This window comes from Pinus tabuliformis, chromosome 8, assembly GCF_031772625.1.
Source record: "Pinus tabuliformis cultivar Carrire ecotype Pingquan chromosome 8, CPIR1, whole genome shotgun sequence".
Classification (NCBI taxonomy): domain Eukaryota; kingdom Viridiplantae; phylum Streptophyta; class Pinopsida; order Pinales; family Pinaceae; genus Pinus; species Pinus tabuliformis.
Genome location: NC_142294.1, coordinates 1792904532 through 1792915963, shown reverse-complemented (window position 1 = coordinate 1792915963; position 11432 = coordinate 1792904532). Strand labels below are relative to the sequence as shown.

General features: G+C 37.8%; 1 pseudogene; it reads left to right on the top strand.

The window, feature by feature from the left end:
• The first annotated feature begins 1018 nt into the window (after nt 1-1018).
• LOC149243393 (stachyose synthase-like) lies at nt 1019-10786 on the top strand (annotated as a pseudogene).
• Nucleotides 10787-11432: the final 646 nt, after the last annotated feature.

The window sequence follows — 11432 nt, the reverse complement described above, 5'->3', positions numbered from 1 at the left end:
CAGACAGTTATAGAGGATTTGACTATCTACTTACCCACAACCTGCAATTCCAAAAAAATTGCAAAAGATGTCACTAGTCATTGCACGTCATTTTCGCACTGCAAAATATGAAAAATACATCACACTACCTTAGCAAGAATTCACATCTCCATTCCAAGTTTTCATATATTAGAAATAAGCTAGCACATTGGATTTGAACCGAATATGCATAATGATCAATAGCCATTGTAGAAACTACTTACCTATAAGCTACAAAGGTGAAATGATTCAATCCAGAGCAACACAACAATCATATTCATGACTGCATAGTAGACTTGAACTTCCAACAAACCTATATGTGGTTAGGAAGAGACTAGCCAACTAGTGATTCTTTCATCGATTGGAGTTCACTTTTTCTCAGTGGATTCTTCCATCACAACAGCCAATAATAACTTGAAAGAATCAATTCAAATAAAAATATGAGATTTGAAAATATTAAGTTTGTACTTAATTCAATTGAAGTAAATAATAATAATGATTCCTTGAAGTCAATGGTTGTGTGGGGTGCCAAAGAGATCCCCAAAGTCATGCCAAAGGTTTCTTAAGAGGTGCTTTGGTTTTTTGTTTTTAATTATTAAATATAGAACTAGTAAAGATTTCTTAAATGGAAAAAATTCATCATTTATTGAATTATTCTTGCTTCCTTGCCCAACTATGGCTAGTCACCTCCTATCTCACCATCCACACAAGCTCTGATTGTAATACAACGTCTAGAATGTTCTGGTGGTAGATAGCTAGCCCACTTTGCAATTTCCTTGGTAGCATGATCCACTTTTAAGAGGAGAAATAAAAAATTGTTCCAATTAAATGGTGGAACCCAGAGGATGTTTCAAGACCAAAATTGACAAACCCTCGAGATGTTTCCAATCCAAACTGGTATCCCATTAATATATTATATCCACTAAATGCTTATAAATTGAGAGCATGGCTCACTGATATGTGTGTCTTCCATTTTGCGGTTGTTGAATTATAATTAGCAATGGCTCCTAATATCTCTTGTGCTCGTGTCGTTGCAGAATCCATAGAATCAGAGTCTAAGGAGCCTTGTTTTAGCTTATCAGATGGGAAGTTGTGTTTGCAGGGAGCTCCAATCCTTACTGAAGTTCCTGATAATGTTTTTCTGACTAGTTTGTCATCAATCATATGTAAAAACTGTGATACAATTGCTGCATTTCCTTCTGTTGCAGTCAATGATCCTTTATTAGATCTGATGCAGAAAATCCATCCAGCAGAGTGTTGAATTCTCTAGGCAAGCTCAAGGATATCAAGTTTATGAGTATATTTCGTTTTAAAATATGGTGGGCTACCATGTTGTCAGGTCGAAATGGCTCGGACCTGCAAATAGAGACACAGTTGATTCTTCTGCACATTGAAGACATAAGTTCATATGTGTTGATCCTGCCTATTATTGAAGGAAAATTCAGAGCAGCCTTGCATCCTGGAGCAGATGACAACATAGTTGTCGGTGTTGAGAGTGGGTCAGACCTCATCCAGGGCTCCAGCTTCAAGGCGGGTGTTTAGGTCTACAAGGATCAAACGCCCTCCGAGAAGGTATGATGATCATGTTACTTCAGTTGCTTTGATCGCTAATGATGATGAACCTTTGTGTTATCAGGAAGCTGTAGAAGGTTCAAATAGTGACAAATGGAAAGCAGCCATGAAGGAAGAAATGATGGCCTTAGGTAAGAATGGCACGTGGGATCTGGTTGAACTTCCCAAAGGCAGGAAAACTGTGGGATGCAAGTGGGTGTACAAGCTGAAACGGGGTGTGAATGATACGGAAGACAAGTACAAAGCGAGGCTGGTTGCAAAAGGGTTTTCTCAGAAAGCTGGCATAGACTTTCATGAGCTATTTTCACCAGTGGTTAAAATTGTTTCAATTAGAATTGTGTTAGCATTAGTGGCTTTGCTTGATTTAGAGTTGCAGCAGTTAGATGTTAAAACTGCATTTCTACATGGTGATTTATATGAGGAAATATATATGGAACAACCGGAAGGGTTTGTTCACCGTCGCAATGAGAAATTTGTCTGCAAGCTCAAGAAGTCATTATATGGCCTGAAGCAGTCACCTCGGCAGTGGTATAAGAAGTTTGATTCTTTCATGTTGAGTCAGAAATATGTAAGAAGTGAATATGATCATTGTGTTTACTTTAAGCAGTTAAATAATGGCATGTTCATTATCTTAGTGTTGTATGTTGATGATATGCTTTTAGCAAGCAAAAGCATTGAAGAAATCAACAGGTTGAAGACTCAGATGGCAAGGACGTTTGATATGAAAGATCTAGGAGCGGCAAGACAGATTTTGGGCATGGAGATTTTCAGAGACAGGGGCAATGGTAAGCTGTGGCTATCACAACAGAAGTATGTTGAGAAAATACTTTTGAGGTTTGGTATGAATAATGTGAAGCCTGTGTCAGTCCCTTTAGCTTCCCATTTAAGCTTTCTTCGAGTTTATGTCCTAATACAGATGAAGAAAAGGATTATATGTCTCGAATTCCTTATGCCAATGTAGTAGGGTGTTTAATGTATGCGATGGTTTGCACTCGACCAGATATTTCACATGCAGTTGGGGTTGTCAGCAGGTACATGGCAAATCCGGGTAAAGAGCACTGGTCAGCAGTAAAATGGGTGCTTCGGTACTTGAGAGACACAAGTAGTTATTGTATTTCTTACAATAAGAGTAGTGAATTTGTTTGTGGATATGTTGATTCCGATTTTGCAGGTGATTTGGATAAGAGAAGATCAACTTCAGGGTACGTCTTTACTCTTGCAGGTGGAGCTATAAGCTGGATGTCAAAGCTACAGAACATTGTTGCTTTATCCACTACTGAAGCAGAATACATTACTGCTTCGCATGCTTGCAAAGAGGCGGTTTGGTTGAAAGGTTTGCTTGGTGAGTTTGGTAGGTTACAGGATAACATCAGGTTACTTTGTGACAGTCAAAGTGCAATACATTTGGCTAAGAATCCGGCCTATCATAGTAAATCAAAGCATATTCCAATCAAATATCATTTTGTAAGACAGGTTATCACTGAAAGGGGAGTTTCTCTTGAAAAGGTGCATACAAAGGAGAACTGTGCAGACATGTTCACGAAACCAGTTTTGTTGGAGAAGATACGCTGGTGTTTGGCTTCTCTTGGCTTGCAGAAAAGATAAAATAATAATAACAGGGCATCAGGCGAATTGTTGTCAAGGTGGAGATTGTTGAGATTTTCTGTTTGTAATGAAATAGGAAAAATCTCAGCTGATGACAACAATAGGAATTCAAGTCCTAGATTAACTCCAGGTTGTTGGGAGGGAGTTAATGCCTCCTATATTTGATGTGAGGGAATTAATGAGGTTGTTAGATTCTCTAGGCTATATAACAGGAAACCATTCGGATGTTTGCTAAGAGAGTGTGAGGATTTTTTGATGTAATCTCCAATTTGATTAATAAATTCCTGATGCCTATGTTTGGTGGACGTAGCCCAGATTGGTTGGGTGAACCACGTTAAAAATTGTGTTTATGTGCTTGATTTATTTTGTTGTGTGTTTTATTGACTTGTTGTGCCTCTGAATTCCAACAGTTTATTTATCATACGAATGATAATCCTTTTGAATTGATGAGAGAAGAATACACCACCATCAGAGTCCATCTTGGCACCTTCAGATTGCTGGAAGAGAAGAGGGTCCCTGATATAGTTGATAGATTTGGATGGTGTACTTGGGATGCATTTTATTTGACAGTTGAACCTGTTGATGTTTGGCAGGGAGTCAAGGAGTTGGTAGATGGGGGTGTCCTCCCAGGTTTCTCATAATTGATGATGGATGGCAAAGTATCAATTTTGATGCACAAAAAAATTCTCTGGAAGGTGCCAAAGATCTTTTGCTTGGAGGATCTCAGATAACATTGATGATATATAGATTTGAGGAGTGCGATAAGTTCAAAAAATACAGAGCATGCACTATGAGAAGGCTTGATGCTCCCAAATTTGAGCAGGGGAAGCACAAAAAAGTGATTGACATGGCTATAGTTCAGGAGAGAGCTGAGAAAGCAAGATTGGCTAATAAAAAAAACGAGTTGGTAGATGGAGAATTATCAGAAATCCATGAAGATGCTGAATGTGAAGGTTCTCTTGTTAATATTAATGTATCATTAAGTGTTGATGGTTCCAAGTCCTTATTCGTTGATCCAGGTCAGAGTAGAGAATCAACTCAAAATGGAGATGGGGAAGCTGGCATTACTAGTGCTGATAATTCCTCTGTTACAGAGATGGGTCTCAAGGCATTTATTGATGATTTGAAGAAAGAGTTCAAGGGCCTTGATGATGTTTATTTCTAGCATGCCCTGTGCGGTGGATGGGGTGGTGTCAGGCCAGGAGCTACACACCTCAATGTAAAGCACATACCCTTCAATATTTCCCCAGTTGTAAATTGTATGATGCAGGATTTGGTTGTAGATAAGGTTGTTGAAGCTGGGATTGGCCTTGTGGATCCTCATCAGGCTGCTGATTTTTATAATTCTATGCATTCATATCTGGCCAGAGTGGGCGCCACAAGAGTGAAAGTGGACGTCATTCATGTAAGTCATTCAAATCTATTTTAGCATTTACAAGATTAAAAAAAGATAAGGGCAAACTATTATCGTGTTAAAAGAGAATGTATTTGAAAAAATCTATTAAAATCTCTTTTTAAATTATTTCTCAACTGAAACAATGTTCTCTTTCTCCTTGCGTAGTTCACTTGGTAAGGTTTTGATATGGAGTGTTCTCCTTCTCCTTGGGTAGTTAACTTCCTAAGTTTTGATATGTAAATTTATTGAGTGATAAAAGAACTATGTTCAATTTCTAGATTGACCATTTCGTGTCTTGTTTAAGGGGTGGATAGTTAAACTCAATTTCTAGATTGACCAGTTCGTGTCTTGTTTAAGGGGTGGGTAGTTACACTCAAGGGTTATAGTAGTAGTGATTGGAATATATTTTGTTCTATGTAACAATAATCTTTGATGAAAGTATGTTGTGGTTGGAATCAATCATCTTTCATGCAACTACAAGCCTTAACCCTCTGTCATGGATATAGCCCAACCCAATTGCCAATTCTTCTAATAAAATAAAAACTAACACAACCTAGCCCAATTACCAATTCCTCTAGTTAAAAAACAAACTTACACAGCCTAACCCAATTACCAATTCCTCTAACAAAAAAAAATAATTGTAGCACGGTAAAATTGTGTCCTATTAAGTGAATAATCTCTGGCATGTTTTGTTTATTTGGTTGCAAAGACACTATAATTTCTAGCTAAGGAATATGGGGGAGAGTAGAACTGGCTAAAGCATACTACGAAGGATTAAGCCAGTCCATGATAAAGAATTTGGGTGGGAACGGATTGATAGCCAGCATGGAGCAATGCAACGACTTCTTCTTCCTGGGGACCAAACAGATAGCTATGGGGCGAGTGGGTAAGATAATAGAAAAAGAAAATATCATTATTCTTCAAATTTTGAACACATTTCAGACCAAACCAGACAAATAAATTTATTGAATTGGCTTATAATGATACAGGAGATGATTTCTGGTTCCAGGATCCAAATGGCGATCCCATGGGTGCTTACTGGCTACAAGGAGTTCATATGATTCATTGCGGATTCAACAACTTGTGGATGGGAAACTTCATACAACTTGACTGGGATATGTTTCAGTGTGATCATGTATGTGCCAAATTCCATGCAGCTTCTCGAGCCATATGTGGAGGCCCAGTGTATGTGAGCGATGCAGTAGGAGGCCATGACTTTGATCTTCTCAAGAAGCTTATTCTTCCTGATGGCACAATCCTCAGGTGCCAACATTATGCTCTTTCTACTCGTGATTTCATCTTCACAGATCCATCCCATGATGGTATTACTATGTTGAAGCTCTGGAACTTGAACAAGGTAAGTAGTATATGATCACCATATGGAACTGTGTGCTTAGAGGGATTCCTAATCAGGGATCCTAGTCATAATTTTTATCAATATTAGTAATAATATTCCCCTAAAAGCCATTCATTCTTGACAATCTCTTTGAAAATTATTAACTATTTTGGTTGAAAATTATTCCTTTTTTTTTCTCACGCATAAATTTATAATTTATTTCCCAATTTAAGAATTTCTTTAAATTTATAATTTATTCGTCAATTTAAGCATTTCTTTTGTTTATCATTTCAAGTTATCTATTTCATTTCATTCTATTTAACCGAGTCTTGCAATCTCTTTTGTATTCATAAAAAACTTTCTTTGTCCATAAGATGGGTGGAGCGTCCATTAGAAATGTATAAACAATTTCTTCCAAAAATACTTGATCAACAACAAATTTAATCGGACCTTGCACTCACTTTGGAATCCATAACAAACTTTGTTTGTCCCTAAATGAGTGGAGTGTTCATAAAAAATGTTGTATGTTTGCCGCAAGCTACAAAATTTCTTCCAAAAACACTTGATCCACAACAAATTTATTATAGTTAAAGACACTTTTTTACAGTTTAGTATGGATGGATAGATTTTTTTTAGTTAAAAGCCTAACTATCAAGTCAATATTGATTTTATCCATGAACCCTAAGATTCAAGAAATTTGCAATTAAGATAACTAACATAAGGACCATCAAGCATTGTGAGTACAAGACCATTTTGCAAGGTTATAATCATTGTACCATACCCATACTTATCTTGAAGCAGATGTGGAGGAACTGTATGGCATGCTTGCAAAGTAAAAATTCGGAAATATTATGCTCCTGCAATTATAACGTTGGAAGTATCCCATTGTTGATCATTCAAAAAATCAATCAACCAAAAGAGTAGTGGTAAGACAGTTATAGAGGATTTGACTATCTACTTACCCTCAAACTGCAATTTCAAAAAAATTGCTAGAAGATGGCACTTGTCATTGTAGGTCATTTTCACACTATAAAATATGAAAAATACATCACACTACATTAGCAAGAATTCACATCTCCATTCCAAGTTTTCATATATTAGAAATAAGTTGGCACATTGGATTCCAACTGAAATATGCATAATGATCAATATCCACTCTAGAAACAACTTGCCTATAAGCTACAAAGGTGAAATGATTCAATCCAGAGAAACGCGACAATCATATTCATGACTGCATAGCAGACCTAAACTTCCAACTGACCTATATGTGGTGGGAGAGAGACTAGCCAGCTAGCCATTCTTTCATCTACTGGACTTCACTTTTTCTGAGCAGATTCTTCCATCATAGCAGCCAATAATAACTTGAAAGAACCAATTCAAATAAAAATATGAGATTTGAAAATATTGAGTTTGTACTTAATTTAATTGAAGTATATAATAATAACAATTCCCTGAAGTCAATGGTTGAGTGGGGTGCCAAAGGTCTCTTAGAAGGTGTTTTATTTTTTGTTTTTAATTATTAAATATCGAACCGATAAAAATTTCTTAAATGGAAAAATAAAATTGAAGTGAAGAAGCAGGGTGCCCACTTAGCAATAATTAGGTATTTCCTTTGGCTGTTTTGGGTTAAGGATTTTTTGTTTCTATCTTCCTTCTAAAACTATAGGTAGGGGGAAACCCCCCAGCGAAAACTACTTTAACTATGCTCAAATGCCTCAAACCGGTTTTGGTTAGCCTGTTATGCCTCAACCCGCCTATGGAATGCCTTACCCTGGATTGAATACAATCTGAAATCCTTCTCAAAAGTCAATTCCTGTCACTTCTCAGGTACCTTTGTATCAACCTGTCCAACCTCTTGGACAACCTATGCAGCATCTGCCTTTTCAAGGTATGTCTTCTCAAGTCTAACCAACTGTCCAGGCTACCTCATCGACACCTGCCTAGTAATCGCTTCAGCAGTCTACCCAAAGTACCCCTCAAACCGTAGGGAAGTATACTATGGAAACATTTTCTTAGAACCCAGGTTCAAGTTCGCCTAGGACTCCCATTCTAGGAGTATCGCAAATAATTGTCCCGCTTACATCACAAGTTACTATGCAACCTCTTGTTCAATCTTTGCCTCAGGCAGTTGGTGTTCAATCCATTCCTATGATTCCATCAACACCTCAAATACCTGTTGTTCAACCTAGTGTTCCATATATGCAAGTACATTTTCAAGGGATATCTTTCCAAGGTTTACCCCAAAGTTATTTTGTTCAAGCTACACCTTTTCAAACTCAATTCTCCAAGGTCTACCCTTGCAAAGACAACCCTTTCAAGGAAAGTTTGTTCAAGGTCAAATGGGTCAGAATCTCGCCTTCCAGAATCAATCGTACCCAGGTCACACGTTTCAACAACCTATTCAACCGCAATATGGTATGGCTCATCCTAGATACCCAAGAGGTATGCATATTCCAACTGCTCATGCTATCTTAGGATATCCTGGATATCCTCCTTCTGGTATGGGACTCGCCCCTCATGGTTCTCAATATCCATCGTAGGACCCCAATCATCAGTTTCCATTCATTGCAAACTAATGATCCACTTCTTTATTTACCCTATTGGCCAGCTATTCCTACTAAGTTTCCCAATGACATTCATAAGTTTGAAGGTAATTCGGGTGAAGATCCTTCCAACCATGTCATGACCTACCATCTTTGGTGCGTCCAACTCATTAAATGATTATTCTATTAGATTACGACTTTTCCAATGAACTCTAATCGGTTCGGCAGCGAAATGGTATGTAGAATTACCAATGCTTCTTTCAACATGTTCAATGCCCTTTCTACAGCCCTTTTGACCCATTTTCAATTACCCGTTAAGTATGACTATGGAACTGAACTTTTGACTTCTTTAAAGAAATCAACGTCTACCCATATCTCATATCACATTCACAAATGGAGACGAAGACGTCGCCTAGTTAAACTTTACATTCCAGATCAAATTTTGGCTGAATCGTTTATAAAGTCACTTTTACTAGTGATAACTGAAGATGTAGCCAAAGGGGGTGTTGTAACTGAAGAGCAGGTAATTTCCCGCGCTCAATATCTCGATATTGTTTATACTCAGTCTGGTACTTTGTATGAAAAGATCCCAGATTTACCCCGATTTACTTTATATGAAAAGATCCCAGATTGTCTATATTTGATTGTCCGAGGATTTTGATGAGTGACCAAGGTTCACACTTCCTAAATAAGACTATTGAATCATTGCCTAAGGAGTTACAAGTTTATCATCATTAGATTGCCCTTTATCACCCTCAGTCTGATGGAATAGTAGAAGCTTTTAATAATATTTTGGAGAATGCACTTAGTAAGGTATGAAATGTGAATAAAGATGATAGGGACCTTAGAATTCTAGCAGTGTTATGGGCTTATAGGACCACATGTAAAAAGTTGACAGGTCGGACATCCTTCAGGTTAGTTTATGGGAAAGAATCTGTGATGCCATGGAGTACATCGTGTCTAGCTTGAGGATTGCAACTTTTACAAATATGGCAGACCCTGGTATAATGGAGGAAAGAATGTTACAGTTGAATTATTTGGAAGAAGATAGATTTATAGCAAGATTCCATCAACAGGTATAGAAAGCAAGGGAAAATGCCTGGCGTGACAGACATATTAAGTAGAAGAAACTACAGGTAGGAGACATTGTTCTCCTTTATGACAATAAGTTTGAAAAATTTCCAAGAAAATTCAAGATGCATTGGTTGGGCCCATACATTATCAAACATATTACTGATGGAGGCGCAATTCAATTAGAAAAGTTAAATAAAGAATTGGTTCGAGAAAGAGTAAATGGTAGCAGGTTGAAGTCGTACAAGGATAACCTTGCCCCTACAACTTCGCTATGAAGAAAGGAGAAAAGGCTTAGTGCCACCCGCAGTTGAAAGTGCGCACTAGACTATAAAATACGTTGTAGGGAGAGATTTTATATAGGAAGTTACTTCACTACATTCTCAATTATGTCGAAGTTCGTAGGAACCTTGACAGAAGAGGGGTTGCTTCGCTACAATATGGGATGCATCGAATTTCACCTGGAAAATATGACCGTTAAAAAGGAAAGTTGTCATTGAAACACGCGGAAAGATGCATTTATGAGGATAGATTAAGGGGATATAGCGATATATATGCAATTATTGAACACAATCTGAGTTAATGATGCAGTTAGAAATTCATTTTTGTTATAAAAATTTGCATCTCGCTCAGATTTGGCACTTTATTGTCCTGCTTGTTCGAATATTTCTATTGCAGAGAAGTTGCAGAAATTTTCATTGTTGTATGTCATTTGAGGATTCCTTTGAAGAAATTATTTGTCTATTTAGTGAGAAGGGCTTAGCTGAAGTCATGGAAGCATCATCTGATATGCCCGCAGCAACATTGCCACAACCTGGACACGCGCAATGGATATCTCTGTGAAATAAAATGACCATAAAGGAGATAACGAAGAAGAAACAAGAAAAGGGACCTATTGAGCCTCAGAAAGAGCCTGAACATGTGAGAGATAGTGAGGAAGAAGCAAAGTGAGTGCAAATGGAAATTGATGGTGCAATGTTTCTGTTGGTTCTTCCACCGTATATTACACCAAGAAAACCATATGAAAAACCAGTGACAGAGTCGAAGGACACAAAGTATGGCACCTTCACACATTTATTGTCAGAGTTAGTGCGATTTATTGGAGAAAACTTTGGAAATATTCTGCAGTTGAAGCTCACGGACAATGCTTTCAATGACAGAAATAAATATCCACAGTTTGCACCAGACAAATACTTAAAACAAGTGCACTACCCTAAGAGTGGTGTGACAAGGTTAGAACCGTAGTAGTGGATGGTTGGATTTGTGTAGTTGAACTTGTTGAATATGTTGAATGTTCTGCACTTCGGCAAAAGTCCAGGAAGCACAACTTGTGTGAGACAACTTCTCATGCCAATTCATGATGGATGCTTGTGGATAGTGAAGAGGATCCCTATCAACCGAATGTTAATATAGAGAATCACAAAATTGCCTTATCAAGGGTTGAGCCCCGCACAAGAGTTTGTTGGGAGATATTAGGACAGATCCATAGGAGACAACATGAAGAAGAGGTTTGGACTGATGAAATGGAAGTGAGGTTATGACATCAACTCGATCAATGACCATGGAGTTTTCTTGGCAACATATATTTTGGTTGGAAAAATCATGAGGAAATGTCAGGCTAATGAAGTCCTTGCACCGGTGGTTTCATTAGCTACACAGTGCGATAATGGGGTTCAGTACAACTAGGCCAGATATCAATGCCAAGAGTTTTTGGACGACTGTTGTGAGGCTTAGGAGAAAGGTACTTCATTTCACTACGCATGGTTAATTATGATAACTGTGATTCTTGCATGGCGAGAGCCAAAAGATTTGTAGTTCCCTTCGCTAGATTCATATGTTTATGAAGCCACGTAATATACCTCGCTTCAGTATACCACTGATGCAGCACGAG